We start from the raw sequence: 20,807 nt of genomic DNA on the forward strand, positions 1-20,807 counted from the left end.
CGTGGACGTCAAAATAGAAAATTCCGTTAAAGATTTTAACATTAAAGTCGTGAATTCACTATTCTTTTCCTTTTCTATTCTTTTTACTTGACGAAGTACTTTCGCAGGTGCACATCGAACGGAAGTCTTCGCAAGAGATGCCGTGGGTAAATGCATAAACGACGGCAACGACAGTGTGACTAGGCTACGAGCCCGACACTGGAGCACGATCGTATTTCAACAATACAGTCACAACATCAACAGCGTTAGTTACGCATTTACATTCAATAAATCGTGGACGTCAAAATAGAAAATTCCGTTAAAGATTTTAACATTAAAGTCGTGAATTCACTATTCTTTTCCCAGGGAACACATGGTAGTCAACTAGACGTCCAGACCTGTTCTAGCCCTAGACTTTAGGGATAGTGCCCAAACTAGACGTTGACTAGACGTCTAAAAGTCTTACCATTATTTAGACGTCTAAAATTAGTGATTTACTAGACATCTTGTAGACATTTAGTAATTGACGTCTAATTGTAGACGTCTTGTAGCTGGCCTTGTACGTACCACATATTAGAAATCATCAAGATTTTTGTTTTATTAGCTTTTTAAGAGGTGTGAACACATTCACACATCAAATACAGTCACTATATTATAAGAGGTGGTTCTAAGCTTAGCTTTCAGGCTTACAAAACTGAAGTTCAATTGTTACAAAACATATGCAGGAAACTGAATTACTTGATGGCAGAGTTAACATAATTGTGGTGTTCAAGTTGTCCGTGAACCGGCCCTGGTGAGTGAGTCTGTTCGCCTTCTGATCCCGAGATCGCTGGTTCGAACCCGGCCAAAAACAGCAGCAACTTAGTGCCAGGATACAGGTTGCTTAGACATGCCATCTTCCACAAGGGACATTAAATACGGTGTGTTGTGTGGTGAGCTTTCATTGCACATTTAAGGACACTCAGGTGGGCAATCCACAGACCGACTGCTGTGGTGCCGCTCATGATCTCAGTTGTCTCGCAATGTAAACCCCAATTGTTATTAAGTCTTCCATGCTGCTATTTGTCCACAAGAGTCGTCACAAGAAATCTAAAAAATGTAGCCAAATGCAGAAAGAGAACTGGAATTAGGAGGGCCATCCAAAAATAAGTTTCCCGATATTTGTTATTCAAAGAAAACACCACTAGGACAAACTGAATGGTGTAGTAGTTGGGTGTGACATCCCGGCACTGCAGATGTTGGTTAATGAAGTGCCGTTCACCTAATGTGTCAGGCATTCAAGCATGGATGTAATATTTCCGAGTACGTCTGACTATCCTAGTACGGAAGAGTTATCCTATTTTTCGTTAAAGAATAAAAGAGTGAAAGAGTACTTTAGAGAATATCCACTGACAGTTAACACCTGTTTATACAAAACACTTTACAGGCATTGAAATGGTGTGTCCTCTATACAGGGTCGTGAAAATCTGCACAATGAACAGTACAGTGGGAGATCAGCTATAACACCACGAAACGACGTTTCTTTTCTGAAATTCCGAGAATTGTTAACGGAGACTGGCGGGTCACTGGTACTGCACTCTGATACTAATGAGAACAAATTTCCTTCAGCATGGTCAACGAAAGCTATGCGAGATGGGGGCCACATTTGCTCGGTAACGTTTGTAAACAGCAACGAATGAATGCAGCTTGCATTTTCCTTCAATGGTATCAAGACAATTTTACTTAATGAAACCTGGATGCAATGACAATTTTTATTAATGAAACCTGGATGCATTATGCAAGTGCTGAGACAAAATACCATAGGAAGTCATGGTGGGTGCCCGGTGAAAGCATTCTGAAGGAGGTCAAACTCGCATTTTCGTCTGGAAAGGCTATGCCGACAATGTTTTAGGACTATCATTGTGTGCAACTTGTAGATTATCTCACATGCACAATGACAGTAAATGCAGATGTACTGCGAGATCCTGGGAAAGCGTCAAACTACGATGAAACCAAAACGCACAGGACTTGGAAGGGTGTAGTACAACCATGTCAACGCTGTCTGCACCTGTCTTGAAAGACTCGGGATTTGTTCCAGAAATTCATCTGGAAATTTGCCAAAGAGAGAAAAAGTACACAAGCGAGCTGGTACAACGTTGAAATAGGAAGCATCACCTTGAGCATGAGGAGAATGAAGTATACAGGAGACACACAAACGTGAGTTTCCTTTTCGTGGGCTTCCTGTATACTTCGTTCTCCTCGTGCTCAAGGTGATGATTCCTACTTCAATGAAAATTTACCCAATCTGCTGTTCCATCTTCCTCTCAAAGCACCCCTCGGCAGTCACCAATTCGCAAGTGATCATGAAACACAAATTGATCAGGTGAAATGCAAAGTGAATGCCTCACTTTGTAAACAGGGCATAGCATGGCACAGACAACGTATTGAATACTTGGTATCACAGTATCAAAAATGTTCAGCTAAATAAGGTGACTGTGTTAGGGAGTAACGTTGAGCTCTAATCTGTACATAAATTTTTTCAATGTTGTGCTATAGGTTTATTATTTTGATCACAGCAGAGGAACTTTTGTTGGATGATCCTCATACATGAAGGAAATTCCTTATTCTCTTACTTTCCATCACACGTGTGTGGAGCAGCAAGTACAATCTGTTTGCAAATGATCATACTGAGGTAATAAAACTGGACTCTGCAACAACCTTCAGAAACTATGCAAGGAATGGACCACATTAACTTTGTCCAATTATATTATGACCAAATGGATAGTATGTAGTCTTTCATGTTATGTGAGTTGTATGCCCATATATTGTAACAAAAGATCAGTCAAATGAAGGCAGTCTGACTGAGGTACGTAGATAATTTAAATATTTGTGTTTTTGGCTCACTGACATGCATATACACTGACAGCATCCACAACTAGAAGACATTACCAGAATCTAAGTGCTGTGAAGTAATATTTTATTTTACTGAATATATATCTTTTTTTCTTAACGGAAGCCCGCATTTGTTCGGGGCAATGTTTTTTGAACTAGCGTTCCTGATGGCGTTACCGTTGCTGGTAAATGTAAATTTTGTAAGACGTAACTCCCCTGCACCAACGCCTTAGCACCAACTGCTACACCAACTTAAAGAAATCAGCAACTAAATTATTGAATCACTGAAACGTCAATAAAAAAGTCGACGACGCCGACGAATCGTGCAGCGCAGCACTATAAACCATAGCTCCACAAACACAGAAGCACTTTGCACGTACTGTGGGCAGCAGATAGCTGATGTTTGTTTACTGCACACAACATTTTCCCACAAGCTACACAGCTGCAGCAGTAAAATGGAATCTGACGTGACTCAGGGATTTCAGAACCCTTCAAAAAATCTTGAAACTGCCCATGGTATCTCTTTGAAACCACTGAACAAGCAATGCGCTACATATTAGGCACACCTGTAGCTCAGTAGCAAAGGCACTGATAAAATGTTTGCAAAAAGAACAGCGATTTTCAACACATACATCACAAAATACGACACTCGTCGCTGCAACAGGGAGGCGCTAGATCCTGAGGGGTATCATTCGTTGTGTTCGTACGCCTCGGCGGCGGTGGCTATGAATGTAGTGCCCTGGTCAGCGCATGAAGACATCGATTGTTCTCAGTCGTCGGTTTCGCGCTGTCGTGGGTTGACGTGTGTGTGTTGTGCTTCTTGTTTCATGCTAATTACCACATGGAGGTAAGTAATTTTAGTTCCTTGATGTTTGTACTCCCGAATTTTTAGTGAAACATTCGCGCCGTGTTTCAGCTGTAGTGAAATCCGTTAAATCAGTTCAATTTCGGAAGATTTACAGGCAACAGTGCCGAATGATACTCCGATCAAATTTGGACAATCAAAAAACGTATATCTGTTCTCATATAGTCTTCGATAGCTTATAAATAGCCTCAGTGAGTGATTTAACGTGTGATACAGTTAGAATTTAGGGCTCAAACGCTTGCAGTGAAGCAGCAGTTACGAATGATACCCCTCAGGTTTTAAGCGCCGACCAAATTACAACAGCCGAACGACGTTTTCCTGTTCCCGTGCAAGTTTCTATAGCTTATACAAGCCTCAGTGAGTGATTTAACGTGTGATACAGTTAGAATTTAGCGCTCAAAACCCTGTAGTCAAGCAGCAGTTACGAATGATACCCCTCAGGTTTTAAGCTCCGATCAAGTTGCAACAACCGAACGACATTTTCCAGTTCTCGTCCAGCTTTCGATAGCTTATAAAAGCCTCAGTGAATGATTTAACGTGTAATACACTTAGAATTTAGCGCTCAAAACCCTTCAGTGAAGCAGCAGTTACGAATGATACCCTCAGGTTTTAAGCTCCGATCAAGTTGCAACAACCGAACGACGTTTTCCAGTTCTCGTGCAGCTTTCGATAGCTTATAAAAGCCTCAGTGAGTGATTTAACGTGTGATACCCCTCAGGTTTTAAGCTCCGATCAAGTTGCAACAACCGAACGACATTTTCCAGTTCTCGTCCAACTTTCGATAGCTTATAAAAGCCTCAGTGAATGATTTAACGTGTAATACACTTAGAATTTAGCGCTCAAAACCCTTCAGTGAAGCAGCAGTTACGAATGATACCCTCAGGTTTTAAGCTCCGATCAAGTTGCAACAACCGAACGACGTTTTCCAGTTCTCGTGCAGCTTTCGATAGCTTATAAAAGCCTCAGTGAGTGATTTAACGTGTGATACCCCTCAGGTTTTAAGCTCCGATCAAGTTGCAACAACCGAACGACATTTTCCAGTTCTCGTCCAACTTTCGATAGCTTATAAAAGCCTCAGTGAATGATTTAACGTGTAATACACTTAGAATTTAGCGCTCAAAACCCTTCAGTGAAGCAGCAGTTACGAATGATACCCTCAGGTTTTAAGCTCCGATCAAGTTGCAACAACCGAACGACGTTTTCCAGTTCTCGTGCAGCTTTCGATAGCTTATAAAAGCCTCAGTGAGTGATTTAACGTGTGATACCCCTCAGGTTTTAAGCTCCGATCAAGTTGCAACAACCGAACGACATTTTCCAGTTCTCGTCCAACTTTCGATAGCTTATAAAAGCCTCAGTGAATGATTTAACGTGTAATACACTTAGAATTTAGCGCTCAAAACCCTTCAGTGAAGCAGCAGTTACGAATGATACCCTCAGGTTTTAAGCTCCGATCAAGTTGCAACAACCGAACGACGTTTTCCAGTTCTCGTGCAGCTTTCGATAGCTTATAAAAGCCTCAGTGAGTGATTTAACGTGTGATACCCCTCAGGTTTTAAGCTCCGATCAAGTTGCAACAACCGAACGACATTTTCCAGTTCTCGTCCAACTTTCGATAGCTTATAAAAGCCTCAGTGAATGATTTAACGTGTAATACACTTAGAATTTAGCGCTCAAAACCCTTCAGTGAAGCAGCAGTTACGAATGATACCCTCAGGTTTTAAGCTCCGATCAAGTTGCAACAACCGAACGACGTTTTCCAGTTCTCGTGCAGCTTTCGATAGCTTATAAAAGCCTCAGTGAGTGATTTAACGTGTGATACCCCTCAGGTTTTAAGCTCCGATCAAGTTGCAACAACCGAACGACATTTTCCAGTTCTCGTCCAACTTTCGATAGCTTATAAAAGCCTCAGTGAATGATTTAACGTGTAATACACTTAGAATTTAGCGCTCAAAACCCTTCAGTGAAGCAGCAGTTACGAATGATACCCTCAGGTTTTAAGCTCCGATCAAGTTGCAACAACCGAACGACGTTTTCCAGTTCTCGTGCAGCTTTCGATAGCTTATAAAAGCCTCAGTGAGTGATTTAACGTGTGATACCCCTCAGGTTTTAAGCTCCGATCAAGTTGCAACAACCGAACGACATTTTCCAGTTCTCGTCCAACTTTCGATAGCTTATAAAAGCCTCAGTGAATGATTTAACGTGTAATACACTTAGAATTTAGCGCTCAAAACCCTTCAGTGAAGCAGCAGTTACGAATGATACCCTCAGGTTTTAAGCTCCGATCAAGTTGCAACAACCGAACGACGTTTTCCAGTTCTCGTGCAGCTTTCGATAGCTTATAAAAGCCTCAGTGAGTGATTTAACGTGTAATACACTTAGAATTTAGCGCTTAAAACCCTGCAGTGAAGCAGCAGTTACGAATGATACCCCTCAGGTTTTAAGCTCCGATCAAGTTGCAACAACCGAACGACGTTTTCCAGTTCTCGTGCATCTTTCGATAGCTTATAAAAGCCTCAGTGAGTGATTTAACGTGTGATACACTTAGAATTTAGCGCTCAAAACCCTTCAGTGAAGCAGCAGTTACGAATGATACCCTCAGGTTTTAAGCTCCGATCAAGTTGCAACAACCGAACGACGTTTTCCAGTTCTCGTGCAGCTTTCGATAGCTTATAAAAGCCTCAGTGAGTGATTTAACGTGTAATACACTTAGAATTTAGCGCTTAAAACCCTGCAGTGAAGCAGCAGTTACGAATGATACCCCTCAGGTTTTAAGCTCCGATCAAGTTGCAACAACCGAACGACGTTTTCCAGTTCTCGTGCATCTTTCGATAGCTTATAAAAGCCTCAGTGAGTGATTTAACGTGTGATACACTTAGAATTTAGCGCTCAAAACCCTGCAGTGAAGCAGCAGTTACGAATGATAGCCCTCAGGTTTTAAGCGCCGACCAAATTACAACAACCGAACGACGTTTTCCTGTTCTCGTGCAGCTTTCGATAGCTTATACAAGCCTCGGTGAATGATTCAGCGTGTGATACAGTTAGAATTTTGGGCCTCGAAACCCTGCGGTCAAGCAGCAGTTACGAATGATACCCCTCAGGTTTTAAGCTCTGATACAGTATCAACAACAGAACACAGCTTTCCTGTCCTCATATAGCCTTCGATAGCTTATAAAAGCCACAGTGAGTGATGTAGCATGTGATACAGTCAGAATTTAAGGCTGAGAAATCCGCAATCAAGCAGCGGTGTCGAGTGATACCGCTCAGGTTTTAAGCTCCGACCTGATTTGAACAACCAAACAACGTTTTCTTGTCCTCATATGGCCTTTGATAGCTTAGAAATGCCACAGTGAGTGATCCGATGGTTTTCGTTTCAAAAGTTGTAGAGGATTTTATAAATGACACTGCCAAAATTTAAGGCTTGCAAATGATGATTACGGAGAGTAAAATGCTATCCAGCATGTTAAAAGCTGCAAACTTGAAGCTTTTTGTTGCCTAAATACATTTCACCCTGTTGTTTCCAGGTGGAACCCCTGTAGCTGACCAGAAAGGCCAGGACTGTCAGATGCCATACATGAATTGGGTATGGGATAGGGAGAGAAGTATTGGGATTCTATTGGAGAAATTGCATACCCCTGCTTATGCTAGTCCTCACTAGGTCAACCAAAGCAGGCACACAATTGTTCTCGTGCTGAGCTGACAGATTTGTAACTGACATTGTTTACTTATAATTCTCAGTAATTTCACACTGCTGACAATTATGTTTTACTTTCAGTTCAAGGTCTTCAAACAGAGCTGACCCTGCAGAAGGCCTGTGGTGGCATACTGTAATCAAGTGTACCACTCCCACGGGATTATTGCATTGGCCTTTTGCATTCATGCCTGAATGCTGTCCAGGGCATCTCACAGGCACCAGCTGCGTGACGATGCCCTACCCCACGGATTGTCTTATGCCAACAGCGTGCTCCCGTAGGGAACAATGGACACTAGAAGATGGACCGTGGACATGTTAAGGAATTCTTCAGTAGCTTCATGGTGCACGGGAGAAGAAACAGCAGACCTGGACGAAGTAAACAAACGCCCCTTATCAGGGCCACCATATGTCTGCCACAATGGCTAGCGTTCTGCTGATAGAACAAACCCTGATGGTGATAGAAGATCACTGAACTAACCATAACTCAAGCACGATTGCTACAACAGTGCTGATAGAAAGCAATCATTGCAGTTGCAAATTCTATACATTTCGTTAAGCACTATATTTTTGATGACAGTAATATTTAGAGTTGAAGGAGTCATGTTCTGCCACCTTTTGGATGGTCAAAGTATGCATCACAGAACATATTGCTAAGGTGAACATTATGTGGAACCGACTATAACTCCTATTATTCATTCGCACAGAAAATATGAAGCAGAAAATGTCAAGGCTGTTGCGAGAGACCTGTACTATGTCTGTTCTATGTCTTTTGCAAAAGCTATCACCGTCTTTCGACAAAAGTGACGTGGAGAATGTACTGCATGCCTCCATTTTTCCCCTTTCTCTCTGTACTATAAAGGTAGTTCTTTTTGTGTAGTCCAATAATACGAGAATTTGAAAAAAGGTCTTCGGGTATACTTGACATAATTGTATGCCAGTCTATGTCATTGAACCCCCCTGGCACTGAGGACAAAACTTTACGAGACAGTATATTTGGGTCCGAAGAACGCCATTGGAGCCACAGGGCACATTGACTTTAGACCACATCATGGAGGGCCACAAGGAAAAGAAACGACTGTAGTTACCATAAAACTTTGGTATATCATACATAACATTGTACACAAAAACAGGACCGACATAGTTATTGTGGAGTCGGATAGTGGATAACACAAAAAATTAACGGGCTTACTAGGCTAACGCCAATAAATGGGTGGCCTTTCAAATAGAGTGCTGAAAGTATGAAAAACTATTCGACCTTCACAAAGGTTTAGGAGAATGTTCAGGAGCACTCCAAATTATCTATTTACTTACTGTATTGCTGCCTTAGCTCACAGTTGGAAAAATAAGTATGGAAAATCAAAGAGAAAGAGCTAGCTGGCATATTCACAGTGGGTTATGGCTTCGGGTTTGCTATGTTGTGTTTAATGAGAAGTGCAGAAAATTGGGCCAGTTGGTACATAACTGCAAAAGGGAATAAGAGCATACAGACGGGACAACGGAGAGACAGAGCTGCTTACAACTAAACTATAATGATAGGAAACCCGACGCAGTCATGTGCGCAGGTGCATTGGTATCCCACCATGTCAAAACAACGAATACAGTGCTAGACAAATGTTAGAGAACACGTTCCGGTGCATTCCTTCCTTTGAGTGGCACTGAATGGGACCGTACAGACTTAGACATGTGCGTATAGGTAGCCAAGTCACCTGTATGCAAGTCCGTACGGTACCATTCGCTGCCAGCTTGTCACTCGGAGGGAGGAGTGCGCCAGAGTATGTTCCATAAACTTTTGTCCAGCACTTTACAAGTATAAAACTGATTAACAATGTAGAGTGGGCTAGTTGGTATGACATCTTAGACTATGGAGCTACGGCAGACAAGGACAGCACACCACTCCACAATCAACTGGTTTATTTCTGGAAAAACAGAAAAGGAAGGTTGAACGTTGGGATTGGGGGTTTTGAGACGACCCGATTAAAAAGGAACTTTACACCTAGTGGTGATCTTTTCCTGCTGTCCTTGTCTGCCATAGCTCCGGAGTGAAGAAGTCTGTACAAGTATGTCAGACAAGACCCTCAAAATGACATTTTTAGGCATGTGCTAACAAAACCACCGTAGTGATAAGGGGTGACACAAGTGAAAAAAGTTCCTATGATTTGAATAAAAATTCAAGTTCCTTATCCATCAGAAAAATAGAATCCTCAGTAGTACAACTGGAAGAACCACTTATTTAAGCCACTTCGACTACCTCACTTTCGAACTGACAGTTTGCTTTTCGTTTTGGCTGAGTTCTTTCAAAAGCCGGCTTTTAATGTCACTATTTGATTTAGTATAATAATTAGGATGGACAGCAGATCGACTCAATCCTCACATTAGCTACGGTGTGCTAGTGTACCATACCGCACGCGAATACCAGGTTGCCGTCTCCGTAATTTTGTGAGGTTCGAGAGCATGCTCGAACTGCTCGAAAACTGCTCGCATGCAGTGTATTCTACCTAACATGGACAGCGCAGCAGCAGTACGGCGGGCCAGGCTGAAAACAATGCCTGAAAATCTGTTCTCCTAATTCGTCTTTAAATTTTTCGAGAGGGTAGCTTCGTTCTCTTTGGCGGCCAAGAGGCCGCGCGTTTGAGATCCCTGTAGATAGGGCAATCGCTTTCGAAACTAAACAACAAGGATCAGAAACGTAACGCTGTCCTATATCTGCGCAGAAGCACCATGTACAAAGCAGGTTGATTGGTCGGTGGTTGGTAAAACAACAAGAGGAGACTGAATTCGCGCAAGCGAATTCTGCTACCCCCCCCCCCCCCCGGTTTTTTCCGAGGAACCACCACCGTGGGAAAACAGACACAAGTGCAAGTGGTAAATGTGAATCATGTGTCGCCCCCAAGATTTTTCTAGAATTTCTTTGAGAGATGTTCAAAATTTAGTTTGCAGTTTATTGAGTTTATATACGTATATCCAGCACCGCGAGTCCCGTAATTTCTGTGTTTTTTTTTTTTTTTTTATGATTCATTTGCTACAGCAATTCACATATAACATCGACTTAGTGAAAGTATACTTTATGTAGTAATTGTAATTTTAAGGCTTTTCATATCTTAGGGCTCCTCTTTGTTCGGTTTTTCGATAGTTCTGTCTTCCGACTTTCCAGCTTTCTGATAGTTCGGTCTCATGATTTTCGGCCTTATATGATTGCCACTGCTCTTGAGCCCCGGATCCCGACAGCCTCGAAATACCCTTATCTCGTGACCACTTCTCCTTCGAACTGGTTACAAAAAGTGAAGTGTTCATAACCAAAGTATGTTGATATGCAGATTAAGTAGAAAGGAAGAGAGGCAGATAAAAATGACAAAAACATAAGAGAAGGCGACAAATTGTCTTCGATCAAGAATACTTCTTTATTGATACTAAGGTCACAAAATGATCAGGATGATCGGGTATGTTTAGGGCAAATCGTGCAACACAGTCCCCAAAGAAAATGACAAAAATATATACACAGTACCGAGAGGATAGAGGTAGCAAGCGAGCTGGTGGTGTAGATCCATAACACAGACAAGCTTTCTGTGTTTGTCGTTTTTTGTCCCCCAGTCTCCGGTTTTTAATTTAGAGATAACCATATATAAAGTAATTGAACCTCTGTATGCAGTAAGCAATCCATGCATTTAATGCAATCCCCTTTCGTGTATTTTTGCTGCAATGACATCCACATACCAGCATGTACCTGTCATAGAAAATTTAGGACCGTATTTCAATTTGTTGACCTGTTACAGGAGGGTAAGAAACGAGAAATGTATGTGTGTCAGTGGGATGGGCAGTCAGATCTTGCCCCTTTTCTGCACACGCATACAAATGATAGCTTAAATTGAACTGCGGCTTCCACTCGAAAAACACGTTCTTCCTAACTAACACGACTGTGTCGGCAGTGATACTGAGCGTTGTAATCGAAAAAAAAGAAAGAAAAAAAAACGTGAGCACTAAGCTAATAAGTTATATTATGCTGGTCACCTACGATATTATTTTCAAGATTGTGCTCGTTTAGCAGCGCGATACGCTCGACACATGCTGCTCTGCAACGCACAGGTGGCTTCACCCCAAGGGCGGATCAAGAATTTTCCCGGGGGTGGGGGGGTCCGCTATGGACAAGTGCCAGGTGCATGCTGGGATTGGTCCATTGAACCCCATGTCCAAGTCTGGAATTGAGGGGGGTCTGGACATCCGGACCCCCCCCCCCCCTAAATCCGCCCCTGCTTCACCCTACCTGGTTCTTCAGCAATCCAAGTACGACTTGTGAAAGCTGCTTGTATTTGCGCGATAACCCTGTGTGCATGCGGTGTTACATTGAAAAATGATATATCATGCTCACGGACAATTTCTGCTAAGTCACAGACCCCCAAAAAACACAAACATATATGTTACACATTTTCCATTGCATTAGTCGAGGTAACCTGGCTGCAATCACTTTACCAAATACTCACTTGAAGTTTTCTCGGTTTGGGATTTTTCGACTTATCCCCTTCTTGCATGCAGGGGTTCAATTGTCAACTGAAGGGAAACTATATACATGCCATCAGCACAAAGCTTGCCTGTCTGTATTTAAAAGAAAACAAAAATGAAAGAAAAGAAACACACGGGGCACCAAATTTATGAACCAGAGCAGGACGAAGAATCTGTTAACAGTAAGCAGAGCAATGTGCTTCCCATGGAGAAAAACGACATTCCTATACCTAAACATTGTTCGGCCTAGTTGGGCCGAGCTTGGGAAGAAGAGGGTTCGGCCAAGCTTTCATTGACATCGGCCTTACTCGGGCCAACTGAATACCGCCAACTTTGGGCCAGTATGTGACAGACCGTCCTAACAAACACGGGGACCAACATGCATTGCCGTTGGGGCCATTGTATGTAGAACCAAGCTTGGTTTCTAGTCGGGCATTAGTTGGCTAGATAGCGTCCCATGAGGCACCAGCAATGATGGGCCAAGTATGGTCCAAATATAATAAGATTCTCAACCAACCATGGTTATGAGGTACCCCATGCATCTTCTGCACCCCTCTACGCGATATTCTATTCTATAACACCAGTGTGCCTTACAACTGTATCTGGCAGTGTGTATATTGCAAAAATAAAATCCAAAGGTTGAAAGTGCTGCTGCTGGTCGTGTGTGGCCTGTCTTACCATCGTTTTGCCGCTATTGGAATAGATATGTATACGTACCAACCTGCTCGACAGCTGTTATTGTCAAAGGTTATACACATTACAAACGAGTAGGAAATGGAAATTCCTACTCGTTTAAGTAATGCTCTCCGTGTCACTATAGCTCAATGTATGAAGCTGGTTTTCACCTTGTCTGAAAATAATTTTGCAAGCTGAAGAAAAAATGTAGAAATGGACTTGTATACATCGAATTGAACTACATAGACTATATCGTTGCTTTGTTGTTTCGAGCAGCAGCTGCTGTTTTGGAGTTTCCTCTCAACGCTGGGCCAATATTGGCCCGCATTTATATGCCGGGGTTTGGGGGTTTAACCCCCCCCCCCCCAAGAAAAAAATTGTAACTTTGGTTAGTGCATTTGGAAGAGGGAGATGATAATGAAATCCTCCTCACCCATATAAAGTCCCCATAGAACTCCTCCATAAATATTTTTGGGCTAGGCCACTGCTTTGAGCCCAACACAGTTTACGAACTGCCTTCGCAGGTGACAATATGACGACGTCAGCCCAAGTTGCAGCGACTTGTGCCAACCAAATACCGATCTCCGGCAGATTTTAGGCAATTTTCACTGGGACTTTTTGTCTAGCTGGACACAAGGCTATTGAAAGATGTAACATTTCCTTGCGTTTGAAGAACACAGAAGAGGACGAGGACGATACAAGACTCAAATACGAACTAAAAAAAAATGTTATAGAGTACATCACTTCTCTTGCACTATATTAATTTGTTCATAGATGATCATTGTTTTCAATATAGTAGTGTGGTATTGCAGCGAAATTGTAAACGCTCCTCGTGACATATTGCACCCGGACTGTTTCCACACGCGTGTCAACTTGTATTCTTCGAAATCCGAAGTATTCCTCATATATATTCTTGATACCTTTAACTTTTTACTGCAGAACCGGTTCCGAAGCGTTGCGTGCCTGTACATTAGAAAAAAAAAAGAAAAAGCGAAAAACAAAAAAGAGCTAGGAAAGTGTACAGTTTGGTGGAAGATGCCAGAAAACTGTAATTGCGGGAAGACATTACATAAGGAATAATTGTTGTACATGTATATTTTTCCTTTTATTAAATCGGTTGGACGTTCGGCGTCGTGGTGTATATATCTCTCTTTCTTTGTGCTGTTTTTACACCGTACCAACTACCCTGTCTGCCTTACTTTGGATGCATTTGTAAATTTGAAACTTCGTGTGTTTTATTATTCGTCTCCGGCTAACCTGACACGATATACTTTCAGTGAATAGCAGCACGACGCTCTTAAGTTGACCACCTGGCCTTGTTTTCTACCAAATTCTCAAAATTTCTGGATTCTGCAGAGGATTTGACAAACCCGGATTTAAAATGGGATTTGATTTGGCATGGAAAAAAGGCAAATAAGCAAGAAAGATGCTTCACTTTGTTTTCCATAATATTAAACGGGCTAGTACTCGAGTTAAAATGGATGCATACATTACTATGGTTCGCCCTACGTTGGATTGTGCATGTACAGTTAGGGATCCGCACGAAATGTTTTTATTTCAGGAGAGGGTTCAGAATATTGCGGCCAGATGAGTTGCATGGATGTTAGTATAAGCGAGATAAAGTCAAGATTGGATAGTTTGTCGACAAGGAGACAACAGTTACGTTTGCAATTTTCAGATAATATTATTCATGATAAAATTAGTATATGACAAAGGAACCTCCATATCGTACATATCGAGATCGATCATTGCAGGAAAATTCAGCCCAACGGATGTATAGAGCTTATTTTTTCAGGATCTGAGTACCTGTTGTCTAAGAAATGTGTGCTTTTAATTTTTATTTTTGTATGCTGTACTTATTGCTTACTTTTATTTGTATGTATCCCCGCCACAGTAATGTCGTAAGGCGTTGTTGCGTAAGAGCAGAAATAAATAAATACAGGAAAAAAAAAAACTATAATTCTGGATACATAATGACTTCATTTGCTTCTCGAAAATAAAGACTTGACTTGAATTCGATTTGTTCCATCAAATCCATATATCACTGGCGTGAGGTGCCTCATGATGACCCATGACAAACATAGCGGCAAATTACAAAGTGCTTCGCATGCTTCAGATACACTTTCAACGTTTCGAATATGAGCGGGCTTCTATAGCCATGACGACTTCAACCGGTTTCAACGACTTCAACCTTCAACACACAAACCCAACGCACTACAAAGCAGGCAAAAAGTTCCCAGTATTTCAACAACGCGAAAAAGGTCGTCCGTGCAACATTCGTGTGAAAGAACAGGCCTATTAATAAACAGTACAACAAAAATATATGCAATTGAAATAATGGCTTCATTTTTCCCGCGGAGGCAACTAGAATGCAAGGCGTCCCACGCAGCAGCCAATGAGAAATAGGAGCTACATTTTTGCGCGGAAGCACCTGGAAGAGTGAGTGACGCGGCAATGATACCCCTCAGGATCTAGCGTCTTGTGCTGCAACAACGATGGCGATTGCATAATGATGATGATGTTGGTGTAACTTCCGCTGGATTGGCATATGTGTTATTAAACATTTAACCTCCACCACCCAATTATAATGAACGGCCACAGAAATTAAAGTATTACAAAAAATAAGTACTCAATAAGCACGAGCTAAAGCAATGGCAATGACGCCTGCCCGTCTACCCAATCACCATCCATCATCCATCCATCCAACCAGTTCGAACCAGTTCAGTTTCAACGGTTGAAACTTCAAACTTTCCGGACGCGCAACGGGTAGCAGTTGGGGTCTTCGCGGCTGCATTCCACTGGTTGTTATACGAAAATCTTTCGAAGTTCTAATCTCCCGCGCGTTTTGTCTTGCAATTTTTGAGCATAGCGAGAACGTACGCCGTGCTGTCCAGTGATAAGAGCTGTTGAGCGCAGCAGAGCTCCCAGAGTACTGTGGTGGACAACGTTTCTTTGTTCTCTGGCTTTCAAGTTTAAGGGGTGAGTTCACTCTTCATTAAAGTATGTGCCTGTTTCTGTGCACCAAATCGCATGTAGTAGAGATGCGTGGCATAATATTGGAATATCGTTTCCTTTATTTCGGCTTCGTATCACCGATTGAAGCATATTGGAAGTGTGGGTTGACCTGACTGCACTTGCATTCAAAGTAGTGATTAACGTTGTATGTTCGGCAGTACAACGTTTCATTAAGTGCCTTGGTTCGTCTTTGTGCTAAAACAAATACGGTATCACTAATTAACCATCGAGATTAACGAGTTTTCGATGACTGTTGAAGTCTTGAGTAAACGAAAGTCGACAGTTACGGTTTGCAGGGCGGACATGCCGGAACATAAATGCTGGTTAGTTCATTGTCATGTCAGCCCGACTTCGGTTGTTGCATTTTTCGCTGGTAGTGAAACTACACACCGAAAATTTTGCGCAAGTACTTTTGTTTGCATATCATGGTTTCATAGCAACTGGGTTTTTCTTTTTATAGGTGCTTGGACTATCTTGCATCGGTGGATATGAAAATAGTGGTAACCTACCCTACGAAACAGCTGTTTGCACATAAGCTTAACAGTTCCCTGTGAGGTGAGGGGAAGCAGTTGTCACTGACGTGTGACTGTGTTGTCCTCCAATGTTCCTGATGTTCGATGTGCCCCCTAATCTTACTCTGGAAGGTGCCTCTTTAAATTTTTTGACAACAAAGTATTGCAAATATAGTTGGTGGAAGACTCTAACTGCTTTCCATTTACATGGTTGTCTTGTGGTTAACGAAATCGAACTTTTTTTCAGATGCTGTGAAAGTCAGCAGGGAAGTGCGATGTAGAAGAAACGACTGCCAGAAGCTTGCTAAGGAACCGCACAACCTGTGTGGGCAGCAGACAAAATATTCATCAAACGGTACAAAACTAGTATTTTTGTGCTTTGTCGTTTTGAGACATCCTTGGTATTGTATGGAGAACAGCGTGACTATGTCATTCCGTCTTACTTCACCCAAACAGCTATCTGGTAGTAGTGCAAGATTTGAGTTCCTAAAAGGTTTATTCACTGAAGTCACCTCAGCGCCATACTATAGGTCCCGCAATGTTTAGTCCTTGCATTTGTTTGCTGCATTATGCTTTTTAGGTGACTATTAACACCAAAAATATGGAAATTGCTCAGACATTCTACAAATCACAGAGCAACAAGTTTTAAACACCAGATATACGGTGAGTATAATATGGGTAACAGCTTGACTGAAATCTACAATAGGGCCGATGGCAGCAAATCTGCCTGCTAGCGACAGTGGCGGTCTCCTGCGGATGACGTCATGTGAATAAACTTGTATACTACTTGTACGTACTTATAATATTTGACGTGGTGATACAGCCCTTGCTTTGTATTGTCTTTTATAATATACACAGTGTTTATTTTTATCCTGTACAGAAGCTTTGCACCAAAGTTATGAGAGCAGCACAGATGTTGTTTTAGCGTAATGGAGTGATGGAAGTGCTGCACCAATCATGGAGTGCTTAGCAGTCGCCTGCTCGACCAGGTAAGGTCGTGTGTCACGAGAAAACGCCTGTCACATTGATGTACTTTCACAGCGAAAGCTGTTACATCCTCATTTCCCTGAGATCCTGGCAGCGTCCGCTAGAGCCCTGTGCAGATAAGATTTTTAGCATCCGCGTACACGTTATCCGATCCGCACCATTGCATACACAACCGTTTAGATCCGCAAGTTTCGAAGGACGCGTAAACACAGCCGGAAGAATGTTGGTATAATTTCGGATGCCTCCATGCTCTCATGGAAGGACTCATGGCGACAAGCAAAGGTAAACCTTTCAACAAACGCGATATGGAGAGACTTCTGGAACGCTTCCTCACCGGTGCTCGTGTGGACGCCAAAATGCCTTCTCTCCCGTCTTGGCCGTGCATGGTCAAAGGTGAACCCGGACATGCGCTCGCTGTCGGTGCGCAATGCAAATAAATTGCTAGTAGAAAAATTATAGCATGCGGTATATCTGCATCCGACCTCGAGCCATCCGATCCGCACACCGCAGAAAGTGATAAATTCTCATCCGAATCCGCAAGTATCTTACGGATATCTGCTTCCATCCGCGGATGGTGCAGGGCTCTAGCGTCCACATCAGGTAGTGACGCGCAAACAGATTTTCAGCTGTTGCTGTAATTTGTGTTGTGTAGCTGTAACAGTTCTGTGATTTTTGTACGTGCAGCTTCTTTTCTTTGTGTCTCTCAGATCAGTGTTGATACAGCTTTTGCTCTTATGTGGCCAGACAAGCATCCCGTGAAAGAGTGTGCATAGCCACTAAACAAACTAGTTAGAACTAGCAGGCTACATAATGCTTTCTGACATGTTTTGTTCTATTTTCTAGCCACAGTGAGTCATTGGAGGCAGTGCTACAGCACCAACAATCACTCGTTGGAAGAAAGGAATGAGGTGGCCATCAACACCCTGCTGCCAGTTCAACACTCCTCAGTCAAAACACAAGACGCCTGCTTGGCGGCAAAGTCAATCCAGTTTTAGACAAGAGTTTTGTACCGTAGACTTCGTGTGTGGCTTACTGCGAATAAATGTTTATGCTGAGATCCGTGTTGCTATCAATTATATCATATTTCTGCATGAATGCATGCCAGGACGGTAGCAGGACTAGTCATGGTCTAAAGTAGGTCTAAAGGTGGCTAAAGTAGGGTACAGGAAATGTATAACCCTAGACCTGTCGCCTGAATGGAGGGATAAAATTGGTCTAGCTGTAGACTTCATGTCTAATACATGGTTAAGTGTCTGACCCTGTTCCAGACATCCAGGTCAAAAGAGTGTCTAAATCATGGCTAGGTACATAGACATCGGATGTCTAGGGCTAGGTGGCGTAACGTTAGACGTGTTATTTGACGTCTAGTGGAGGGATACTAGACATTTGGTCTAATTGCGTAGACATTCTATAGACATTCCTTATCTCTTTTTTTAGACGTCATTTAGACGTTTACTAGCCCACCATGTGCTCCCTGGGTTTCCTTTTCTATTCTTTTTACTTGACGAAGTACTTTCGCAGGTGCACATCGAACGGAAGTCTTCGCAAGAGATGTCGTGGATGAATGCAAAAACGACGACAACGACAGTGTGAGGAGCCTATGAGCCCGCCAGTGGAGCCCGTTCGCTTTTCAACAATACAGTGACAACATCAACAGCGTTAGTTACGCATTTACATTCAATAAATCGTGGACGTCAAAATAGAAAATTCCGTTAAAGATTTTAACATTAAAGTCGTGAATTCACTATTCTTTTCCTTTTCTATTCTTTTTACTTGACGAAGTACTTTCGCAGGTGCACATCGAACGGAAGTCTTCGCAAGAGATGTCGTGGATGAATGCATAAACGACGACAACGACAGTGTGACTAGGCTACGAGCCCGACACTGGAGCACGATCGTATTTCAACAATACAGTCACAACATCAACAGCGTTAGTTACGCATTTACATTCAATAAATCGTGGACGTCAAAATAGAAAATTCCGTTAAAGATTTTAACATTAAAGTCGTGAATTCACTATTCTTTTCCTTTTCTATTCTTTTTACTTGACGAAGTACTTTCGCAGGTGCACATCGAACGGAAGTCTTCGCAAGAGATGCCGTGGGTAAATGCATAAACGACGGCAACGACAGTGTGACTAGGCTACGAGCCCGACACTGGAGCACGATCGTATTTCAACAATACAGTCACAACATCAACAGCGTTAGTTACGCATTTACATTCAATAAATCGTGGACGTCAAAAGAGAAAATTCCGTTAAAGATTTTAACATTAAAGTCGTGAATTCACTATTCTTTTTACTCGAAACGAAACTCTTGTATTTCTGGCCTAGAGGGAAACACAGGAAGGCGAAATGTGTCGAGTAGTGCATCTCCTGTGGCGCCCCCGCAGTCGCGTACGGAATGAAGAAAGTAAAATGTGACAGCATCAGCTACGTTATTTTTTACGTCATCTGAAAAGCGACAATCCTGCATGGAAACGTTTGTCCTAAAACGTCTTCCAAAAACCACGTGCAAAAACGAAACTCTTGTATTTGTGGCCTAGAGGGAAACACAGGAGGGAGAAATGTGTCGAGTAGTGCATCTCCTGTGGCGCCCCCGCAGTCGCGTACGGGATGAAGAAAGTAAAATGTGACAGCATCAGCTACGTTATTTTTTACGTCGTCTGAAAAGCGACAATCCTGCATGGAAACGTTTGTCCTAAAAAGTCTTCCAAAAACCACGTGCAAAAACGAAACTCTTGTATTTCTCGCCTAGAGGGAAACACAGGAAGGCGAAATGTGTCGAGTAGTGCATCTCCTGTGGCGCCCCCGCAGTCGCGTACGGAATGAAGAAAGTAAAATGTGACAGCATCAGCTACGTTATTTTTTACGTCATCTGAAAAGCGACAATCCTGCATGGAAACGTTTGTCCTAAAACGTCTTCCAAAAACCACGTGAAAAAACCGAAACTCTTGTATTTCTGGCCTAGCGGGAAACGCAGGAGGGCGAAATGTGTCGAAAAGTGGGTCTCTGGTGGCGCCGCGGCAGTCGTGTACGGAATGAAGCATGGAATGAAGAAAGTAAAATGTGACTACATCAGCTACGTTATTTTTTACGTCATCTGAGAAGCGACAATCCTGCATGGAAACGTTTGTCCTAAAGCGTCTTCCAAAAACCACGTTCGAGAACGAAACTCTTATATTTCTGGCCTAGAGGGATACACAGGAGGGCGAAATGTGTCGAAAAGTGGGTCTCTTGTGGCGCCGCGGCAGTCGTGTGCGGAATGAAGAAAGTAAAATGTGACAGCATCAGCTACGTTATTTTTTACGTCATCTGAAAAGCGACAATCCTGCATAGAGGTCGCATGCATGTAAGAACTGCTGCAGAGCCGGTACAACCTTTTTCTTCCGAAAAGAATAAACGAGTGGACTGACTATTCCATGGAGGAAGGAAACACAAGGAGCGGCCCCTCCGACAGTTTTCTATCGGGACGAGCGTAGCCGGCCTCGCATTCCATTCTGGGATGCTCCTGTCTACCACGTGACCGTTCACGTGACCCTCCAGACAGCACGGCTCCAGCCTCCAGCAAAGCAGACGACGCGAGCTGTAGTTGTGTTGCAGTTCAGATGGCAGTATTACGGTGAACGCGTGCTTGCACTTTATTTCTGTGTGTTACGAATGTTTACTGTTCTATTAGAAGACCAGTCACAGTGTGCAGAACGCAAAAGGAGTACGCGG

At 42.7% G+C, this 20,807-nt stretch overlaps 1 long non-coding RNA gene across 3 annotated transcripts; it reads left to right on the forward strand.

Moving 5' to 3' along the window:
- Nucleotides 1–15,070: 15,070 nt before the first annotated feature.
- On the forward strand, nucleotides 15,071–19,306 carry LOC135373012 (uncharacterized). Of its 3 annotated transcripts, none has more exons than XR_010416219.1 (6): nucleotides 15,071–15,554; nucleotides 16,051–16,145; nucleotides 16,350–16,457; nucleotides 16,983–17,091; nucleotides 17,933–18,747; nucleotides 18,883–19,306. It is a non-coding gene; the product is annotated as an uncharacterized LOC135373012 (long non-coding RNA). The 3 variants fall into 3 exon arrangements; XR_010416218.1 differs by having other exon boundaries at nucleotides 16,350–17,091; nucleotides 18,883–19,019; nucleotides 19,155–19,301; XR_010416217.1 differs by having other exon boundaries at nucleotides 16,350–17,091; nucleotides 18,883–19,302.
- Nucleotides 19,307–20,807: the final 1,501 nt, after the last annotated feature.

This window comes from Ornithodoros turicata, unplaced genomic scaffold, assembly GCF_037126465.1.
Source record: "Ornithodoros turicata isolate Travis unplaced genomic scaffold, ASM3712646v1 Chromosome171, whole genome shotgun sequence".
NCBI lineage: Eukaryota > Metazoa > Arthropoda > Arachnida > Ixodida > Argasidae > Ornithodoros > Ornithodoros turicata.